At 40.6% G+C, this 8,396-nt stretch overlaps 1 pseudogene; it reads right to left on the bottom strand.

The window, feature by feature from the left end:
* Positions 1-233: 233 nt before the first annotated feature.
* On the bottom strand, positions 234-841 carry LOC143404415 (COMM domain-containing protein 2 pseudogene; annotated as a pseudogene).
* Positions 842-8,396: the final 7,555 nt, after the last annotated feature.

Below are 8,396 nucleotides of genomic sequence, written 5' to 3'. Positions count from 1 at the left end.
TCAATCCTATTTACACATTTAAAATACAAAATTACATTTCAATCTGTCAAGAAGCTGACCACATTTAGCATCAGAAAAGGAACTTGACTTTAGCTTCTGATCATGACCTCAATATCCTGGAATAGGAAAAGGAATTTCATGGAATCTAGATGCATTTATCAACACCAATTAATAAAAGTTAATTCTGAAAAGTAATTCCTGAATGTCATCCATTCACAAATGAGTCAAAGGCATTAGGACCTTAACACTTGGTACCACTTGAAGTTGTGAACTACTCTCCTACAGTGGTTGGTTTTCATCTCGTCCAAGGATTGTTACAGTTGCTGAACTAGATGAAGTAGGGTGGCTGAGGCTGTCTGCAGAACTTTGTTGTTGTGGTCTCCATTCTGATTGAGGTGTAGTTTTATAGTCACTGCTGGCTTTATCTGTTGCCTGAGACTTCTGCTTGCAGGCTGTACATCTAGTCGCCACTCAAGGCTGTGATAACTGGGAAGGCTGGGTGCCAATTCACCCAGAATAGTCCTGATCTCTTTTCTGTTGTCCAGGTAAAGCTGAAGCAATAATTTGTTCAGTTCTTCAGAGAATCCCAGAACAAAAACAGAGTCTTGGAAACCCACTTCAGAAATCATGAGCTTGGAGCTCTCAGTGAGCAGGTAGGTCAACCCTTCCACACCATGCTGGACAGTGTTACTGCTCATGTTGAGCTTCCTGGCGGCACCCTCATAGACCTTGGGGATGGTCCCTTGCCTCAGGAACTCCACCCTGATCCACCCAAACTCCACCACCACTTTGGCAGGAAGGCCAGGTGCTCCTTATGCTCTTCCAACAAGTCCAGCAGCATCTTCGCTGGGCACCCTTTTCCACCCAGCAGCACCCTGGTCTTCCTGTTTAAGACATCTTTGGACATACAGATGTCTTTAATTTTTTAAAAAAATATTTTTAGTTATAGTTGGACACGATACTTTTATTTTATTTATTTATTTTTATATGGTACTGAGAATCAAACCCAGCACCTTGCACATGGTAGGCAAGCACTCCACCGCTGAGCTCCAGCCCCAGCCCCAGCCCCAGATGTTTTTAATTTTATGTGCTCAAATTATTAATCTTTTCTCATGTGATCATATGTTTTTATGTGTGCAATCTTAGGAAATATTTTATAAGATCAAGTTTTAAAAGCTACCCACAATATTTTCCACTAATCATTTTAAAATTTCCTTTTAAAATATTAACATGGTTAATATATCTAGAGTTGACAATACATATGGAATGATGTAGGAATGCAAGTGTGTATTTTATTTGTGGAATGTCAGTTCTCCAGTCCCTTTTGTTAAGTAATTCTCTTTTTTCCTACTTCTCTATGATGCCATCTCCATCATGAATCCAAGTTGTCCATGTGGACAGTTCTGTTTCTGGGATTCTTAAGAATGTGTTGATAAACTTGTGTTTTTATTGTATTGATACATGATTCTTGCTACATCGGTTGAGAATGTTTCCTTCCACTACAGAGTAAAAAGAAAAAATATAATCATAAGACATCCACTTGTATAGAAGGGTAATAATAGTAATCTGTGTGATATAGCTTTCCTTGGGAAGAATATATTTTGGACATAATTTTTTTTAATGTAGGAGTATCAGAACACTGCTTATAGAACCCACTCAACACTAAGTAGCCACGAAGCAGAGACCTGTCCCCTACCAATGGACAGCTCTCTTTCTTTCATGACATCTATTCTTACCATATGAAAAGTCTTCCATGTAAAATAATTGCCACTTACTCAGTATTGTAGAGAGAGTTGTGAGAGACTCTGTGTCTAATAGAAGAAAAAATAGGCCTTAATCTTATTATGTGGGATTAGGCCCCAATTTCCTTAATAAGACTCTTACTGTACAGGAATTAAAACCAAGAATCAGTAAAAGGGATGGAATCAAACTAAAAAGTTTCTTTTCAGTAAAAGAAACAATCTGTGAGGTGAACAGAGAGCCTACATCCTGGGAGCAAATCTTTACACCTCACATATCAGATAGTGCACAAATCTCTAGGGTACATAAAGAACTCAAAAAGCTAAACACCAAAAAAACAAATAACCCAATCAACAAATGGGCTAAGGACCTGAACAGACACTTCTCAGAAGAGGATATACAATCAATCAATAAATATAAGAAAAATGCTCATCATCTCTAGCAATCAGAGAAATGCAAATCAAAACCACTCTAAGTTATCATCTCACTCCAGTCAGAATGGCAGCTATTATGAAGACAAACAACAATAAGTGTTTGTGAGGATGTGGGGGGAAAGGTACACTCATACCTTGCTGGTGGGACTGGAAATTGATGCAGCCAATATAGAAAACAGTATGGAGGTATGGAACCACCATTTGACCCAGCTATTCCTGTCCTCGGACTATATCCAAAGGACTTAAAAACAGCATACTACAGGGACACAACTACATTAATGTTTATAGCAGCACAATTCACAATAGCTAAAGGAGGGAAATGCAGGGATGTGGGGATAAGAAATATAGTAGAATGAAATAGATGTGAGTCAACCTAGATGTCCTTCAGTGGATGAATGGATAAAAAAACATGGCATATATACACAATGGAATTTTACTCAGTATTAAAAAAGAACAAACCATGGCATTTGCATGTAAATGGATGGCACTGGAGAAGATAATACTAAGTGAAGTTAGTCAATCCCCCAGAAACAAATACTGAATGTTTCCTCTGATAAAATAAGGTTGACTCATGGTGGGGTTGGGAGGGAGAGCATGGGGGAAACAGGGTAAAGGGGTGGGAGAGAAAGGGAGGGGGCAGGGGATTAGCAAGGATGGTGAAATGTGATGTATGAAGACTTGAATTGGGTGTCAACATACTTTATATACAAAAAGAAATACAAAAATTGTGGTATATATGTGTATTAAGAATTGTAATTCTACAAAAAAAATATAGCATTACCTTAGGTAGAGGGAAGTGAAAGGAGGGGAAGGCAGGGGATATGGGGATAAGAAAGATAGTAGAATGAAACAGACATTATTACTTTATATATATGTGACTGTATGACCAATGTGAATCTACAATATGTACACTCAGAAAAAGAGAAATTGTATCCCATCTACGTATGATATATCAAAGTATAAAAGTGCATTCTACTGTCATGTATAACTAATTAAAACAAATTAAAAATTAAAAAAGAGAGAATTGTGGCTTTGACCAATAGTGTTGCCCCTGCATCTCCCAAAAGAGCAAGAGTGCATGGCTCTCAGAAAACTCCCTCTGCTGAGAAGCCTTGCTTCCCTTCAGTCTGGTCCTCACAACTAACCTCTTACACTGTTACCAAGAAAGCCTAATGTGTGCATGGGAGTGGGTATGTCATGAGGAATAGAACATTCAAATATTTACATTTTATATTGCTTCCACTCTGCATTCTTCTTGCTCACTACCCTAGTGTGTAATTTTGCAATGAATTTCCTTTCATTTTACTGAACATTTTTAAATTCTTCAAAGACTGTGATTCTAGAATGCTGTGTTGTTTTGTGAGCCTCTGTGTTTTCATGCAAAATGGAATGTCTAATTGATAGGAGGTTGCTGTTACATCAAAGTAAAGTTTTGCACTTAATGTAATTTCTACATCTGCACCAGCATTTTACTATTTTAATCAGAACAACTTTATAATGACAATAGCTTAATTTATAATAATAATAGCTTAATAGTTAATTGATAGGCCAGAACCACTCCAGGTTCCTCTTTAGATTTCATGGTGTTTTAGCCTTCAAAATACTTTTTTTTTGGCAGGGAGGATGTACTGGGGATTGAATTTAGGGGCACTCTACCATGGAGCCACACATCCCCAGCCCTATTTTGTATTTTATTTCAGAGACACGGTCTCACTGAATTGCTTAGTGCCTGTTTTTGCTGAGGCTAGCTTTGAACTCATGATCCTCCTGTCTCTGCCTCCTGAGCTGCTGTCATTACATGTGTGTGCCACTGCACCTGGACACCTTAAAAATACTTTTAAAAATGACCTAGACAAAGTCTTATGTTGACAAATGTAGTATATGCCTTTATGTATTTATGTTCTTTTGCATATCCCCTAATAAAATTTTATAATTTGTCTACAGAAGTCTTAAGTCTATTATTTGATTATTTAGGCAATTTCAGTCTCTGATACTATTGTAAATAGTATATCCTGTTCAATCACGATTTCTAATCATTTGCCACTGGAATATAAAACTTTAATTTTGCTTTTATATCTCAAGCTTTTATTCAGGAACCTTGACAATTTCTATTTAAAAAATAAACAATATATTAAAAAAATCGTCATCATTTGAAAATAATGCAAGTTTAAGCTTTCTATATTTTAGTATTCCATTCTTCTACTTTCTTTTATTCTCATTATATTTTACTCATGAGGATCTCCAATACAAATTTGATTAAACATGGTGATACCGGGTATGATTATTCTGATTTTAAATAAACATTTCTAGGGAGGAGAGATGCTAGCAAGAAGTCTGACTAGAAGTCCTACCATCCTTCCTCCCATAAAGACAACTCCCAAAATAAGCAATGCATTTTGGTGAGGGTAAGTGAAGAGAGCCCCAGAGCACATCTAAGGATCACCAGAAGCCAGATAGAGCATGGGATCCTGGGAGGTTCACACAGAGTATAGGACACACTTAGTTTCTGACACGCCATCAACAGCCAGGAGCAGCTCAGAACAAGGGAGCTTCCTCCCTGTGTGGACTAATCAAGCAAGAGGACCCCAGAAGCTCCCACCCAAACCTTGGACACCTTCCATACTCACTACTATGACTCTTGTATTCTCATGCCACTCAGCTCTCCTGAGGGGACTGCCTGGAGTCCACACATCTGAGCTCCCAGAAGAGAAGGTGGTGACGGTGTACCCCACTCCTGTGGCCAGCACAGCTATTAGATCATGACACCTGGGGACTGGAAATACTGCTGGATTGTGTCTTGCTCAGGTGACAAACAGCCATGGCACCCCACCTTCCCTGAGACTTAGCACTGCTAAACCACCCACACTTGGTGGCCTGCCACTCCTGAGCTCAGCCCCTGTCATAGCCTACCCCATGGGGCCAGCCTGCAGTGAAGCCACACATCAGTGCTCCCAGACCCTGGTGCATCCTGCCCCTCAGGGCCTGGACTGGGACTGTAGGCTGCCTCCTGGAAGAGGCATCTGAGTGCCCACAGCAGTCATAACCTACGTCTGACTGAAGTTTCACATCACTTCTTGGGACCTAGCAGAGCAGCCAGACTTGCAAGGACTGAGATGAATGTAGTGTCGTGGGTTCAGAAAACAGCATTGGCTGAGCTGCATCCTCACCTACAGGTCAGAAAACCCTACAACCCTGGGTAAGACCGAGGACCCTGCAATGCTGGAACTGTGTGATCTTCCTAGACCTTCCACTCCTAGAACTGGATAGGCCTCTGTGGGGGGCTGTTGCATTTTCCTTCCCTGATTGGTTGCAGCTCTGTCAGTCACTTGCAGTGATCTGGCCACATTCAAAGTGGCCCTACATGGCTGCCCTGATCCTGGAAGTAGCAGAATGTGTCTTCATGCTTAGGCATGCCTTCCTATAACCCAGGGGTCAAATTACCTTACTTGTCCTTGTAACCCTGCCCCTCTTGACCTTATTTGGATGAAATTTTCTAAAGAATGAGGGTCTCCCTGGTAAAAGTCCACTCTTGGACATGCTCACTCTCACCAGCCCCTCGTGAGATTCCTTGCTCTCCCATTTGGAGAGCTTGAGGCAGAGGAGCTGTCCTGGGTGTTTTATTTGGTATCCTAGGGAATTCACTGGAGTAACCTTTAGTTTGGATGCCTGTGCTGCTGGGGGTGGCAGGCCTGCCAAGATTCTGCAGTCCTGGAACTGGATAGGAATCCTAGACCCTACAATGGAGTGATCTCCCAGAACCCTGCAGTTCTGGAACTGGGTGAGTTTTCTGGACCCACCCCCATTCCTGGAACTGGGTGACCCCCAAGCTGCTGAGTTGCTGAGCCACTCTGCTCCCTAGAGAGGAGTCATTATATATTTTTGTTTCCCTTCCCTTCAAAGTGCAGCACTGTGGGAGTCCATCCTTGAACTGACTGAGTTTACTCCCTGGCTAGGTGTGAGGTGCTCAGACACTTTTAATGTGGCAGAGCTCTCCCCACCCTTTTTGGGTTTGAGAGCTTTTCCGTGTGATGTGGAGGCATGTCTCACCACTGCCTCAAAGACCCAATCATCACACCTGACCTTGCCACATTGCCCCCCGCTTGACCTTCATTGGATAAAATTTTCCCCAGAATTTTTTGTTCCCCAATAAAAGCCCTATCCTTAGTGTTCTCTCTCTCTCTCTCTCTCTCTCTCTCTCTCTCTCTCTCTCTCTCACTCTGTCTCTCCTCTTCAGTTAAACCTCACTGCCTCCCTGGGGGGCTTGAGGCTGAGGGTTCAAGAAGCCATCCCAGAGCTGGTTTAAAGGTAAAATGGTGTCTGTGTCTTTAATTTAAACTCCCTGAGGATTTTCCCACGTGACCAAACTGTTCACACCATCTGCACTGGCCCTGGACTAAATAGCACCAGAAACTCTTCTTGCAATCATAGAATGAGAAAGGGCCGACTCTTATGTAGATCAACTAGGAGTTCCTTTGAGTTTGTTGAGATGAAAAGTGCTTAGAATAGTAACTCACCTAATAAATTCTCAGTACACTTCACCATCACCTGGTTAAGATCAACATTTCTTATTGTGTACTATATATCCTTAGATAGTGGAACTGTGTGCCTTGCCAGTGGTCTGATGGCTTTCCAATGGCCCTGTTCATAGCCCATGGTCCTCATCCCTGCCACCTGCTCCTTCTCCCACATCCTTGGCCAGTGGTTTGCAGACAGGTGCACACCAGGATCATTTGCAGGTCATCATCTCATCTGACCTCCTTCTTCACCTGAGGCTGCTGGCCTCTCTTCCCTGGTTCCCAGGCACTGCTCATGTGATTTGCTGTCCTGGGCCCTTCTCCACATTGATAGAAGGGAGCTGAGCAATTGTGGTTGGATGGTAAACACCAGAACATATTTACAGTCCTGCAGAACTTCTAGCACCATGAAGAGTGCAGGCTCTGCAGCCAGGTGCCTGGGTGCTGGCTCAGCTCCTGCTCCAGTTGTTCCCTGGACAAGTCCATTGCACTAGCCCTACCTGCCTTCCTCTGTGAAGACTGACTCCTATGTGGAGATATGTTGGCATGTGGTCTTAATGATCTACTAAGGAAGAGGCTTAGAATTACTTGGTATGTAATAAGCAGTCAAAATTAAAAATTTTAACTTATCTTTTCTTAATATTTTTCATTAGGAGCTCTTGATCTTGGGATAATAAAATTAATGGAAGCTAGCTGGGTTCAAATTCTGACTGAAGGACTCATTGGGAGCACAATTTGGAGCACATTATTAAACTAAGATCAGCCTGTTAGGCTACAGGATTAATACTACCTACTTCCTAACACACAGTTGTTACAGAAGTAAATAAAATAAATGGAATTAAGCACTTTGTATAATGCCTAGCATGTAATAAATAGGAATTACTAAACTTCAGTGCAGGGGTTTTTAGACTTTATGATTACTGATACCAGATTGAAGGTCAAAGATATCATATAGGACCCTATTTTCATGTATCAATTGGAATAAAGCTCTACTAGTATCTAGAGCTGCAGTAGCAAGAAGTAGTTTTTTAAATCAGTGTGTATGAACTCTTACAACAAAATTATAGTAGAAAAAATTGAGTGAAATATAGTTAAAAAAAAGCATATTTACATATGTATATTCACTAAAGGCAGACAACAGTCAAAAAAAGTTAGAAAATTCCTTATTAATTTCAAAAGTCTAGTTTCACTCCTGTTGAGCAGTTAGTCAAGAAAGAACTTTCACTGTGTTAACACACCCCTCAGTGGTTTTGTTTCATGGAAGAATTTTCAGTCTGTTATTTTAGTGCTGTGCTATTATGCATTAGATGAACCTGTTTTCCTGGTTGGTTTTCTATTTGTAACATTCAATTGATAATCAACCCAGATTTGTATACAAGATTTGGGACTTTTAAACTCATTATGATGCTTTTTTGTATATACACAGCAAAGAGGCTATTTTCCAAATGATGTTATTTTGCCAACATCATGAATGAGATGCTGCCAATTTGACTGGTTTGTTAAGAAGGTCCTTTTTTTTTTTTTTTTTTAGTTTCAGGATTTCCTCTTGTAGGTCACAATTTGCTAAGTGTTTTTTTTTAACATGTATGGTGTTTAATTTTATTGAATATTCTTTAACACATCCACAATACCAGTATCTTGATGTGATGCTTCCTCTTTATCAGTGTTGTCCAATAGACCTTTCTGCCATGACAGAAATGTACAGTAT

Source organism: Callospermophilus lateralis, unplaced genomic scaffold, assembly GCF_048772815.1.
Source record: "Callospermophilus lateralis isolate mCalLat2 unplaced genomic scaffold, mCalLat2.hap1 Scaffold_11746, whole genome shotgun sequence".
Taxonomy (NCBI): domain Eukaryota; kingdom Metazoa; phylum Chordata; class Mammalia; order Rodentia; family Sciuridae; genus Callospermophilus; species Callospermophilus lateralis.
Note: the sequence above shows the minus strand (reverse complement) of the source record. Positions and strands in the feature narration are given on the sequence as shown.